Source organism: Silene latifolia, chromosome 11 (assembly GCF_048544455.1).
Source record: "Silene latifolia isolate original U9 population chromosome 11, ASM4854445v1, whole genome shotgun sequence".
NCBI classification, from domain to species: domain Eukaryota; kingdom Viridiplantae; phylum Streptophyta; class Magnoliopsida; order Caryophyllales; family Caryophyllaceae; genus Silene; species Silene latifolia.
In genome coordinates, this window is record NC_133536.1 from 170,511,198 (window position 1) to 170,524,101 (window position 12,904).

At 41.6% G+C, this 12,904-nt stretch overlaps 1 non-coding gene across 1 annotated transcript; it reads right to left on the minus strand.

The window, feature by feature from the left end:
* Nucleotides 1-673: 673 nt before the first annotated feature.
* Nucleotides 674-780, minus strand: LOC141615479 (small nucleolar RNA R71). Its single transcript, XR_012529900.1, has one exon. It is a non-coding gene; the product is annotated as a small nucleolar RNA R71 (small nucleolar RNA).
* Between the last annotated feature and the right edge of the window lie 12,124 nt (nucleotides 781-12,904).

Sequence of the window (12,904 nt, forward strand, 5' to 3'; positions counted from 1 at the left end):
TTAGATTTCTTTTTATTGTTATTAGTTGTGTCTTTCTTCGCCTTGGGGAAGTAAAACTCCTCAAGGTTTGTTCTAATTGTTTTCGAGTTGTTTGATATTTTGCATGTCTAGAAGGTTACAAGGTGATTTGTTACCTTTTGACCGTGAAATCGAAAGAACCTTGACGAACAATAGGAGACTTGTTAGGAGGAATTTAAGAGGTATTAGTGAAGTTGTTCAACCCACTAGTGAGTTTGTCAATCCTTTCGCAATAGAAGGAGAAGAGAACCCATTACACAATACCCCACAAAATCCACCTACAATGCCTAAATTCTCGTCACACTCTACACCCACCGAGGAGAATCTACCAAATGGTACTCCTACACCGCAACATCTAACCGGAAATTTTATTGCCAAGTCCGCCTTCATCCAATTAGTTGAGAGGAGCCAATTTGGGGGGATGCCTAGTGAGGACCCTGATTCTCATATGGAAACCTTTTGCGACTATTGTGATGCAATCTCTCAAACGGGCGTGACTCAAGACCAAATTAGATGGGTCTTATTTCCTTTTTCCTTAATCGGCACCGCGAAGCAATGGTTGAAGGGCCTTGATAAGGCCACCCTCGGAATAGATTCTTGGAAGAAGTTGGCTCTAGCTTTCTACAAAAAATTCTACTCACCGGAAAAGACTAACATGCTAAGAGCTCAAATTACGGGTTTTAAGCAAAGGGTTGAAGAGTCTTTGTATGAAGCTTGGGAGCGGTTTGAGGGAATTTATCGCTCATGTCCTCACCATGGACTTAGCGAATGGTTTTTGGTACAACAATTTTGGAATGGTTTATATGAAGATTCTAGGAACATTCTCAATATGGGATCAAATGGAATGTTCACCGAAATTGATGACAATCAAACATGGAACAAGATTGAGGAAATGGCGGTCCATAACTCACAATATAGTAGACCTCGCAAGGCTACTAGAGGAGGAAAGCATGATGTGGACTCTGTTACTCAATTGGGTGCTCAACTTAGTGCTCACATTGACACAATCAACTTGAATTTTGAACAAGCTATGGCTAGACTTGAGGAAAACTCAAAATCATCAAAGCATCATGTTAATGCCATGACGGCATCCTCATCAATCCCAAGTGGGATATGTGAGAATTGTGGAACTTTGGGACATGACCAAGGTGAATGTAGGGGAACAAATGAACAAGTGAATGCTTTCCAAGCATACAAGAGTGGTACCCCTTATTCCAACTTTTACAATGAAAACACCAAATTTCATCCAAATATCTCATACAAAAGCCAAAATGTTTAAAACCCTCAAACAACATACACTCCACCACCCATGAGAAACCAAAATCAAAGACCCTTTTACAATCAAAACCAAGGTTACCAAAATCAAAATCCATACAATCACCAAAATGACCAAGGCTTTGATGTCCAAAAAGCGGTCCTCCAAATGCAAAAGAATCAACAAGAATTTTTCACTCAAATGTAAAAAGATAGCCAAGTAAAGGAAACCACCATCAACAACTTTCTAGCTCATACCAAGATGTTGGAAACACAATTGACTCAACTAGCATCTTCAAGCTCACAAAGACAAAAGGGGCAATTACCAACTCAAAGTAATCCCCCTAGACATGAAACGGTTAGTGCCATTCACTTGAGAAGTGGTACAAGGTATGAAGCACCAAAGAAGCAAGTTGAGGATGAAGTTGTGGAAGCTAGTGAAAAGGAAGAAATTGTGCAAAGCTCCAAAGATGTAGAATCATCAAAAGAAGAAAGTTCAAAGAAAAATGAAGACAAGACCAAGGAAAAGGAGCCCATCGTGATTAGACTCCCTTTTCCAAGTCGTCAAGCCAAACCCAAATTTGATGATCAACTTGGAAAGTTCATGGAAATTGTGAAGAATTTGGAAGTCTCAATTCCTTTCACGGAATTAATCAATCACGTGCCGGCCTATGCGAAATACATGAAAGATATCCTCACAAAGAAGAAGCCGATCCGGAAGCTTGAGACTATCGCCTTCACTAAGGTGAGTAGTGCAATACTTCAAGGGAATTCACCTCCAAAGTTAAAGGATCCGGGAAGCTTCTCAATACCGTGTACCATTGGCGATACAACGATCAACAAAGCCTTATGTGATCTAGGGGCTAGTGTGAGTGTCATGCCATACTCGGTGAGTAAAAGGTTGGGGATGGGAGAGCTTAAATGCACAAACATCACACTCCAAATGGCCGATAGATCGACAAAGACACCATTAGGGATATGGGAAGATGTCCCCGTGCGAATTGGGAAGTTTTTTTATCCCGGTGGACTTTGTCATTGTTGATATGGAGGAAGATTACAACATTCCAATCATCCTTGGAAGACCTTTCCTACACACCGCGGGTGCGGTGATTGATGTGAAACATGGTGAGCTCACTCTAGAAGTGGGAGATGAAAGCATAACTTTTAATCTTGACAAGACTATGAGAGCTCCTCGTTTGCATGAACCATGTTTCATGATTGATCATTATAGCCGAAAGGATGAAAGGAAGAAATCGGAACTCCAATGGAAGAAGAAAATTGAAGATGCTCCATTCAAAGAGCAAGTGAATTGTGACAAGGAGAGCTTGCAAAGCTCATCAAAATCAATCAAGGAAGAAGAGGATGGCCTCATTGGCCAAGAGAAGAAATTGGGAGAGTTGTCTCCATCTAAGCAAGAGATTTTCAATGGTCAACTTAATGAAGTTTGTGGTCTTTGGGACGACGAATTTGAAGGGATTTTTAATCCCTACATTGGTAATGTCATCGATCAAGACCAACAACAAAGGCCAAGGTCTATTGAAGACCTCTACCATGATAATGAACAAGCCTTCGATTACTTTTTCAAGGTGTTGAGCAACATCAACAACACCTTGGACATGCCCCCTTGACATCTCATCAAGAATGAGAGTTTGGTGGAGTCCTCCCTAAACCACCACTTGTAAATATTTCTAACTCCCTAACTTACATTTCAATTCTTGTATTGCATTTTTGTCATCTTTGGATTTTTATTTACTTTGATCAAGATAATTGTCATGTTTAAGAGAAGTGAGGGAGGGACTAACAATTTCAATTGATGTGTAGTGCTTTACCTTAGTGTGGGGATGGCAATTGCCTAGGCTATCCATGCCTTAGTAGTGCCCCCACAATGATGAACACAAGATTTGAAGAAGAATGGAAGAATGGTAAGAGAAATGCATTGTGCACGGATGGAACTGAATCCGTGTACACAGGGGAAGAATCCGAGCGGATTCTGTGGAATCCGCCCGTCTTCAGTAATCCGAGCGTACTGCAGAAAATCCGCTCGTCCTGAACTGAGCTGAATTTTGAAAATTTCTTGACTGTGACTGAATCCAGGCGTCCTGAGCAAGAATCCGTCCGTCTTGAAGAATCCGCCCATCTTGAAAGAAAGACGTACGTCTTTGCAGCTGAGGAAAACAAGCAAAATTTTCTGGACTGAAATCCGTCCGTCTTCAAGCAAATCCGCCCGTCCCGTGTCAAGCAAATCCGAGCGTCTTCATCAGAATCCGCCCGTCTTTAGGCGAGTTTTGTAAAGCCCAGAAAGAGCAGAATCCGCACGGATTGGGCAGAATCCGCACGGATTGCCCCTGCAGATTCGAAAATTTCGATCTTTTTAAAACCCCTCCCACCTTCCTTCATTCATTCATTCATTCATAAACACTACCCACAACATCAAAACCCTCACCCTCTCCATCACAAAAACAAAAACCCTCAACAACATTCACCAAAAACAAATCAAACCATCCTTTCAACAACAAATCAATCACTCCTTCTTCAACAAAAATCAAAACCAAGCACAAAATCTTCAACCTTTGAGTCGATTTTTGATTTCATAAAGGCAGAGCCTTTCACCTTCAAATCGATTTGGGTATACTACAAATTGAAGATTTTTCATTCTTTTCTTGGTTAGTTCATCAATGGCAAGGACTAAGGGAGTAACAAAGGCAAAGGCACCAAAGGCTAAGGCACTCTCACAAAGGCAAAAGGCTCTTCAAACAAAGAAAGCATTGGCTATGGTGGTAGCAACACCAAACATGGAAGTGCAACAACAACAACCTTCTATGGGAGCAACAACACCTTCTACTCCGGAAATCGATCAACTTTTGCATTATCCGGAGGTAACTTTTATTTCCGATACCCATAGAAATACCTTTGTCAAGTTTGCTATGAAGTCATTACAATCCACCAAATTTATATGTGAAGATACCTTAGAAAAATTGGGTGTTCTTGAGCAAACTAGAGCATTTTTCAATGCCATGGGGTTGAAGAAATTATTTGAAACAAAGGAATTGACATACCCCTCCCTTACCTTGGAATTTTTGAGTTCCTTGAAAGTCACCAAAGTTGAGAATAGGGAGAATCTCGAGTTTCGTCTAGCTAATGTTAGTAGACGCATTACCTTTAGGGAATTGAGTGAAATTTTGGGTCTTAGTGATGAACCGCGTTATTTTAAGAATTATGGAAAGTATGACCCCGAACCTCTTTTGGAGGCAATCTCCGGGAAGAAATTTGAGGACTTTCATGCGAGTCGTGCTCTTTTGGTCCACCATCCGGGCATAAGAGTATGGCACAAGGTCGTGGGAAACACCATAATTGCAAGGAAAGATACCAACCATTTCACCAAGTTTGATTTTATTCTCCTTGAATCGGCTTTGAACATTGGAAGAGTACACACCAAGCCTTACAATTCTTTGAGGCTCTTGGTAGATAGATGGCTCAACATTGATTGTGGGAAGAAGGGCACAACCGTTATTGTCAATGGCGGCCTAGTCACTATCCCAGCTAAGCACTTTGATCCTAACTTCAATAAGGATAACAAGTACAAAGCAAAGGAGGGTGGCCATCTTGTTGATATGCATACTATGATACACAAGTTCAAGTGGGTTGCCCATAACCCCCTTGACACTAAGTATGGATGGCTCACTAGTGAAGCTAGATCGTTCACTTTGCCTTTGAAGATTTGTCGTCTAAGCGTCCACCGGACCAATTATCTACTTCCCCTTTCTAAAGAGGCCGAGTATATTATTCAACAACAAAAGGGTGATCTTGAAATGCCCTCCTCTTCCATTGTCATACCACCTTACCCATTTGAGTATGAAGAGTTCAAGCCGGAAGGAGTTGAAGCTAGAAAAGATTATGTGACTCTTCTCATGCAAGCAATGCACAAGCAAGCCTTTGAAGATCGGAAAAATGCTTACTTGGCTCAATATCCACCCCTCCTACACTTAGCTAGGCAAGGACTACTTTATCCATCTTGTCCTTTGCCTAGTTGGGCGGATAGAGAAGTCCTATTTTCGGGTGCATTTAGGGTCATTTTGGGTGACAATGAGGTTGTTGGTAATGATGAATAAGTTGATGATAACATTAATGAAGAAGCAAGTGAAGAAGGAGAAAAGGATGGTGAAGATGATGATGAGCAAGATGAGGAAGAAAGTGAAGAAGCAAATGACAAGGGAAGTGGCAATGTGGCCACTTCTAATGAGGAAAGTGATGGTGATAGCATGATGGAAGATTAGCAAGCCTTGGAGACTCCTACCCTCTCATGGTTTGTCTATTTCTCTCTTTGTTTTAAATATAATTTTGATCATTGTTGGAGTAGTCCTAGCACCATTAGAGGACTCACACCTCGGTACCATTGAGGTGTTCTCATTTTATTGTTCCCATTTTCAAAATCCAAAATGACAAATTAGTTTCATGCATTGCATAGTGTGTGCATGAACTACACCCATCCTTGGACATTAGCAATAGTGTCTCACTCGGTTTGGGGAAGTTAATGCATACACAACGGGAGGTAATCTAAATTATCCTCTCCGTCATAACAAAAACCATGCATCATGTAGTGTAGATTGCATTTAGTATAGAAATCATGCATCATCTTTGCATAATTTCCATCATTTTGGCCATTGAGGACAATACCCATATTAGTGTGGGGATGGGAATTCTAACATTTAACTCTTATTCAAAAATCCAAAAAAATTGAAAAATCTCAAAAATCATAAAAATTTGAAAATTGAAAACCCAAAAACATGTTTATTTCCTTTTGTAAGTCTTGTATATATTGTCTTGTGTATATTGTGTTTGTTCTATCCTTGTTCACATTGATTGACTACGCCACATCCGAGACATGAGGATATTGAAGACCGCATGGTATGATCTTTCCAATCTCCTTTTTCCTCTTTATGTTGATGACTATGTGGCTTTATTTTGATTGATGCGGTATAACAATGTGAACTTAGGACTTGCATTTAGTTTATATGTCATATTAGTTGATAGAATCACTTGCATTAGGATATTTATATTAGTTGCATCATGGCATGTAGTTGCATGTTAGAAATGTTTTGAAAAATGCCTATTTAGGAACTTTGACAAGAGCAACTAAGCCATTACAAATACTTGTTCAACTTAAGACTTTGCCTACTAGAATGGTTGTAAAACACCCTAGATAATGTCATACTAGTGTCTTTTGACCCATGACCCAAGGCCTAGTCAAGGGTTTGCATGTGAGTCACCTATCCAACCCCGTGATGCGATGTGGACTTGGTTAACTTGTCTAGGTGACCTTGTTTGACCTTGTGGTAAGGCAACCCAAAAATATTTTCTATCAATAAGCTTGAAGTGCTCATTTCAAAGAGTTTTGTCATGTGGAAGTAATGTAATGCCAAGGAAACCTCAAATGTTATGAATTGTTGAAAGTTGAGAAATTTAAGTTGTTTTGATGGAGGCGTACCACTTCGATGTGCTTTGGTGCGGGATCCATTGAATTGGGCCCCCATACGGTTGTGAATTCGGCCGCCCAGAGACAGAGTGACTATCACCCCGAATAGCTATTGTCTAGAGGTTAACCGGTTGCCTAATAAGCGATTGGCGAAAGCAAAGGACACTAGCCCGGAAGGGACAAACCCCATCTTAAATTTTTGAAATGTGAAAGTGAAATGAGGACAATTTTGAATACTAGTCATATCCACCCGTTGTGAATAAAGATTTGAGCATTTCATTCCCAAAAAGCCTTTTGTCAAACCACTTGGTCGAGTTTGGGACGATCCATGACCTTTACTTTTGTAGAGAATTCGAGACTTGTCATGTCATATGCTACTAGCATCATAGGGATCATCATTCCACCACCATCCGATCGCTCTTGACGAAAGCATTTGGAAATTGAGGACGAAAGTAGTCTAGTTTAACACCATTTGGAGGTGATTTACTGCCATCCTCTTAGACTTAGTAATTTGTTGAACTAGTATTTGTGAAGGATTACATGCTCTTAAATTTGTTCCTCTTTAGTGCTTCCGCCACTTGATGAGGAAGTGGCTATTCTTTTTGTAGATGCATCCATTATGTGATTTTATGTGCTTAATGTTTGGATGTGTCGCCATTTTGGCAAGACCCACCTTGCCTTGCAAGAAGGCATCCTACCTCATGGTTGTCTTGTTGTGAGTTGAAGGGGCGGAGTGAGACCCGCTAAGTGTCTCATATCGGCTATATTATTAGGATAGGTTAGTATTGGTCCTAGTCTTTGTCACCTCTTTACTCGGGACGAGCAAAGGTTCGGTTTGGGGATATTTGATGTGACCATAATTAGCGCATATTTAGCCCCCAAATTAGCCTTGTTCCCATGCTTTTTAGTGCATATTTGGGTCATTTCTTATCTTTAGTTCTTTGTTTTGCATATTCTTTGAGATTTTGATCCCTTGGTAGGAAAGGAGTAAGAATCTTGCATTTTCATGGCAAAACGAGACTAAATTGATCGAATTCAATGACCAAGCATCAAGGAGAGACAAGATTAGAAGGCCTTTGTACATATTATAGTAGAAGAGAAATGTTGAGAAAGGATCCTTGAATCCCCAAGGAAATCCCCAAGGAATTTATGAAGAAAAGGGAAGAAAAGAAGAAGATATGTTGCTGAGTGACAATCCGAGCGGATTGTCACCAATCCGTCCGTCCCGCAGCTGCACAATCCGTGCGGCTTGGTTTGAATCCGCTCGGATTCCACCTCCACAATCCGCCCTGATTCCCTTGAATCCGCTCGGATTCCAACGCCAGAATCCGCCCGTCCCGACCTTATTCCGCCCGGATTCCAGCACAGCACGATTTCCTCTTCTCCAAGCTACAAAGAAAGAAGCCCTTCTCCCGAAAAATACCGGCTCAATCTTGCTCAATCTAAAAAGTGTAATTACTAGTTTAGCCCTTAGTTAACCCTAATGCATCCTCCCTAATTTCCACTATAAATACCCCATTAGTCTAATTAGAGGAGCATGTTCTTCTTATCAATAATTAGTGTAGTTAATATCAATCAAATCTCTCTTTAATATTGTAATCAAGTATTAATCAAGTTTTAATCCAAGTTTTAGTTCTTTAATCTCTCTTTTGTTCATCCTTTATTTTGGGTAATTGAAGATTATTTGGGTTATTGTTGGGAGATTGACAACCTCTCAATCAAGCATTCAAGTACTTCTTTTATCTTTGCTTTATTATTGGAATTATTAGTAGGTATAATCTCTTAATCCCTTTTTAATTATTGTTAATTACTTTCATTTATTCATCATGTTTCATATTGTTGGTATGATTGACAACCTTGCTAGCATGATCAACATGATAATGAGTGAGTAGTCTCTTAGCTAGGGTTAATGGGTGATTAGGGGAAACCAATATGGGGAATGATTCATGCTTAAATTAATATGCTTTCATGTTTTATTTGCTTGCTTGTTTTGATCTCAACTCATGCACATGTTATATTTAATGAAATGCTAAGCCTATGAATCCTTGCATTTACTATCATCTTCTATCTTTTCAATGAGACTTGTAAGACATAACCCAACTCGAGTCTCATTAGACCATGCATGTTGTTGAGTAGGGAAGATTAAGTCGACTTGTAGGTGTTGTACAATCTAATCGATTCGGCTCCGAGACCCAAACTTTCCTAGGATTGTAAGATATAAACCAACTCAATCCATCACAACAATAATTGCTTGCTTATAATTTGAGAACATGTTTGTATGATCATATCCCATGATTCCCCTATGATCCCATGACACCCTAGTGCTTTTAATCAATTGTTTACACCCCTTTAATTCATCTTGCTTGTTTATTTTCATTGCTATTTTAGTTTAGTGACCTTCTACATCAACCCAATTTGTGACACCCCTTAGACACCACTAGTTACAATAGAAATCTCATTTCAATACCCGTCCCTTGGGATCCGACCTTTACTTGCCTCTTTACTAATTGTAGAGTTGTTTGTGAAGCTATAAATTGTGTTTTGATTCGACCGTGACCCAACGACCACATCTTAATTTGTGAACACGAAACGGACTCGCATCACCTGCGACCTTGCGACAAGTGCCGTCGTAGGTGCGTACTCCTTGATTTGTTGGGACCAAATCAGCTTCCTTAGTACCCAACTTGTGAGCAGTCTTGAGGGGAATGACATTTACCGCGGATCCGTCATCTACAAGGACCATGGGTACATTCTTCCTGAGACATTGTACGGTAATGTACAGGGCAAGGTTATGATTGGCTCCGAAGAGAGGGATATCTTCGTCAGAGAAGACGACTGGGTTGTTCAAGTCAGGGGCGTCCCTCGTCATATGTGCCACTATTTCTTCAGGGGAAGAGGTAGAGGGCACAGTTAATTTTCCCAAGGCCTGTAGCAAAGCCTGTCGATACTCAAAGGATTTCGCGATCAGTTGCCAGATCGAGATCTCGTTTTTGCCTTCTAAAGCTGCTTGAGGATCGAATTCTCAGGAGCTCTTGGTTTAGTGTCTATTTCTGGGACAACTTGGTCGTTTGTTGTTGGAGCGACCGCTGAATTGTTCGGGTTCTGATAGGGGCGTCCGGACCGGGTAAGGTGACCGATCTCTTTCGCCCGTTTCTCTTTACCTGGGACAATATAGACATCTTCAACATCATCTCTCCAGATGTCATTGATTTCAGGATCTCGAAGACACCTTGGAGGGGTATTCCTTAGTGGGCAATTTTTGTGAGGGATATTTCTGTGAGGATAATTTTTGTGAGGGTAGTTTTTGTGAGGTTGATTATTGTGAGGGTGATTATTGTGAGGGTGATTATTGTGAGGTGCATGCCAGAATGGTCGCGGGAGCAATCCGTCCTGGTGAGGGTAGTTTTGGGCGCTCGGGGGACTCTCTCTCGGGCGTGGTGGTGGAGGATTGAAGATAAGTCGGCGGTAGGCATCGTCAAGTCGGGTGATCCTCTCGGAGAGGCTGGCTATGGCTTCCTCGACCTGTTGGAACATGGTGAGCATAGTTGCGGCACTGAACACAAATACCCCATCCGAGGGATCTTTCTCCAAGGTGTTCACCTCGCCATCAACTGGCTGGATGCGGTGAGAGCAGTCCAGAGTTGGTTCATCTTTGGAGATAGCGTGGATTCCGAGAGGATTTGTTTTGTTGTTTGGCTTATTTGGTGGGGGTAAAGGAAAATCCCCTTTCTTAATCATGTCTTGGATGATGTGTTTGAGTTTGAAGCAGGTTTCTGTATCATGCCCTTTCCCTTGATGGTACTGGCAGTAGGCATTGGGGTTCCAGAAGCGGGATTTCTTAGCATCGGTCGGATCCGAGGTGGGTCCGATTGGTTGTAACTTTCCCTGCTCCATGAGCCTCTTCAGGGCACTTGCATAAGTTGACCCTATATTAGTGAACACTCTCTGGGGGCGCTCAGCTCTCTTAGCAGATAGTTCAATGTGGTTGACCTCATCGATCTTGTTTGTTTGGCCATAAGGTCGAGACCCGATTGAGGTGGATCCTTGGTAGCCTCTGCCAGTGGTCTTGGCCAAGACACCCTTCCGGAGGTCGTCTTTAATGCGTGTCCCCAGAATTTGCAGATCCTGGAAGGTCTTAATATTTTGATACCTCAGTAAGTTGGCATACACTGGGCGGAGATAGTTGACAAACTTTTCCACCAAAGTTGATTCACTCGGCTTGCTGACTAGCTGAGTACTTACCCTCCTTCAACGGATTAAGAACTCGGTGAATCCATCCTTGTCGTTCTGGGTTAGGACCTCAAGGGTACGGGTATTGGCTTGGATTTCAACATTAACAGCGTATTGTTTGGCGAATTCAACTGCGACTTCATCCCAAGTAGTAATGTTCTTCGGATCAAGGGAGTAGTACCACTGACGAGGGATCGGTTCCAAAGAGGACGGAAAGATCCAGGTGAAGAGCTCCTGTTTGACCCCTTTAATGGCCATGTAGTCTTTGAAGGCACGGATATGATTGAGCGGGTCCTCCACTCCTTTGAACTTAGGTACATCAGTTAGGGTAAAGTTGTCGGTTAATTGGTCCCCAACAGGTTCGAACCTTCGGTTGTTCTCAAGATGGATATTGTTACCCCAGGCTAGGAGCTATTCTTCCAAGAGCTTGAGCCTTTTCTCGGTTTCAGTCAAAGGTAGAGTATTATGTTCTCCAGCTTCTTTGTTTTCCAGGGTGTCGATACGGGTCTCGACATGATCTAGAGTGACCTTAAGAGCGGTGAGCAAGCTGGCTAGCTGAGCAGTCGTGACATCTCTGATGTAATCATTGCTGTTGCTGTTGACAGACGAAGTTGAAGACGGGGCCATGGCTCTGAGATAGAAAAATGGCTTACATTATAACTCAAACCGATGCGGTTCAAAGACTGAACGTAGACAACACAAAGGACGAAACAAAGGTTAGACTCAACAAGATAATGGTGACCGTGTATGGTACCTCGATGCTGACTCTATTTATGACGTGACGGCGTTGACCGAACTTTTGACACGTGTCCAATGTAGCGGCGTGACTCCATTGGACAAGTCTCGTGGTGAGACGACTCATAAGTAAAGACCCATAAGTAAGTTTTCTTCGACTCGATAGACACGAGGCGGAATTGGAATGGTGGACTGAAGTTTTCGAAAATAGAAATTTTCAAAAGATTCATTTGTCGCTTTATGGATGGCTTCCGATGATAGAGATCTTCGCAAGTCGGTCAGTTGAAAGGGTTGTTTTAAGTGTATTTGTAAAAGACGGTTTGAGTTTGAATCGGCTCGGAAAACAATGTATTGTCTCCCAAGACGGTTTTTGAAATTCAAAATTGTATGTTTTGAAAATCGAGTTTGAAATGTTTCAAGAGGTCTCGGGGACGGTGCATGGTCCTCGGGATCTCGAAAGTGTCTCGAGAAAAGGGTGTGTGCTTTTCTCGGGTTTTGAAAGAGCCATTGTCGACGGGAAATGGGTTAAAATCCGTGTCTAGACGCGGCGATTATAACGGCGTAAAAGGGTGATAAGAAATCGTTGTAAAGAACCGAGTTTGAAAATCGTCATTACGACGGCCTAGAAATGCGTGTTGAAATGGTTATAAAAACCAGGTTTGAAAATTGTTATCACGACGGCCTAGAAAGACGTGTTGAAATGGTTATAAAAACCGGGTTTGAAATTATCATTACGACGGCCTAGAAAGGCGTTTTGAAATGGTTATCAAAACCGGGTTTCAAAATCGTCATTACGACGGCCTAGAAAGGCGTGTTGAAATGGTTATAAAAACCGGGTTTTGAAAATCGTCATTACGACGGCCTAGAAAGGCGTGTTTGAAATGGTTTATAAAAACTGGGTTTGAAAATTTTCATTACGACGGCCTAGAAAGGCGTGTTGAAACGGTTATAAAAATCGGGTTTGAAAATTGTCATTACAACGGCCTAGAAAGGCGTGTTGAAATGGTTATAAAAACCGGGTTAGAAAATCGTCATTACGACGGCCTAAAAAGGCGTGTTGAAATGGTTATAAAAACCGGGTGTGAAAATTGTCATTACGACGACATAAAAAGGGTTTGTAACGGTCGGCGAAAGACCGAGGTTTGAAATGGCTATTATAACGGCGCAAAAAGTTTTTTTTGAAGGTTTGAAAAT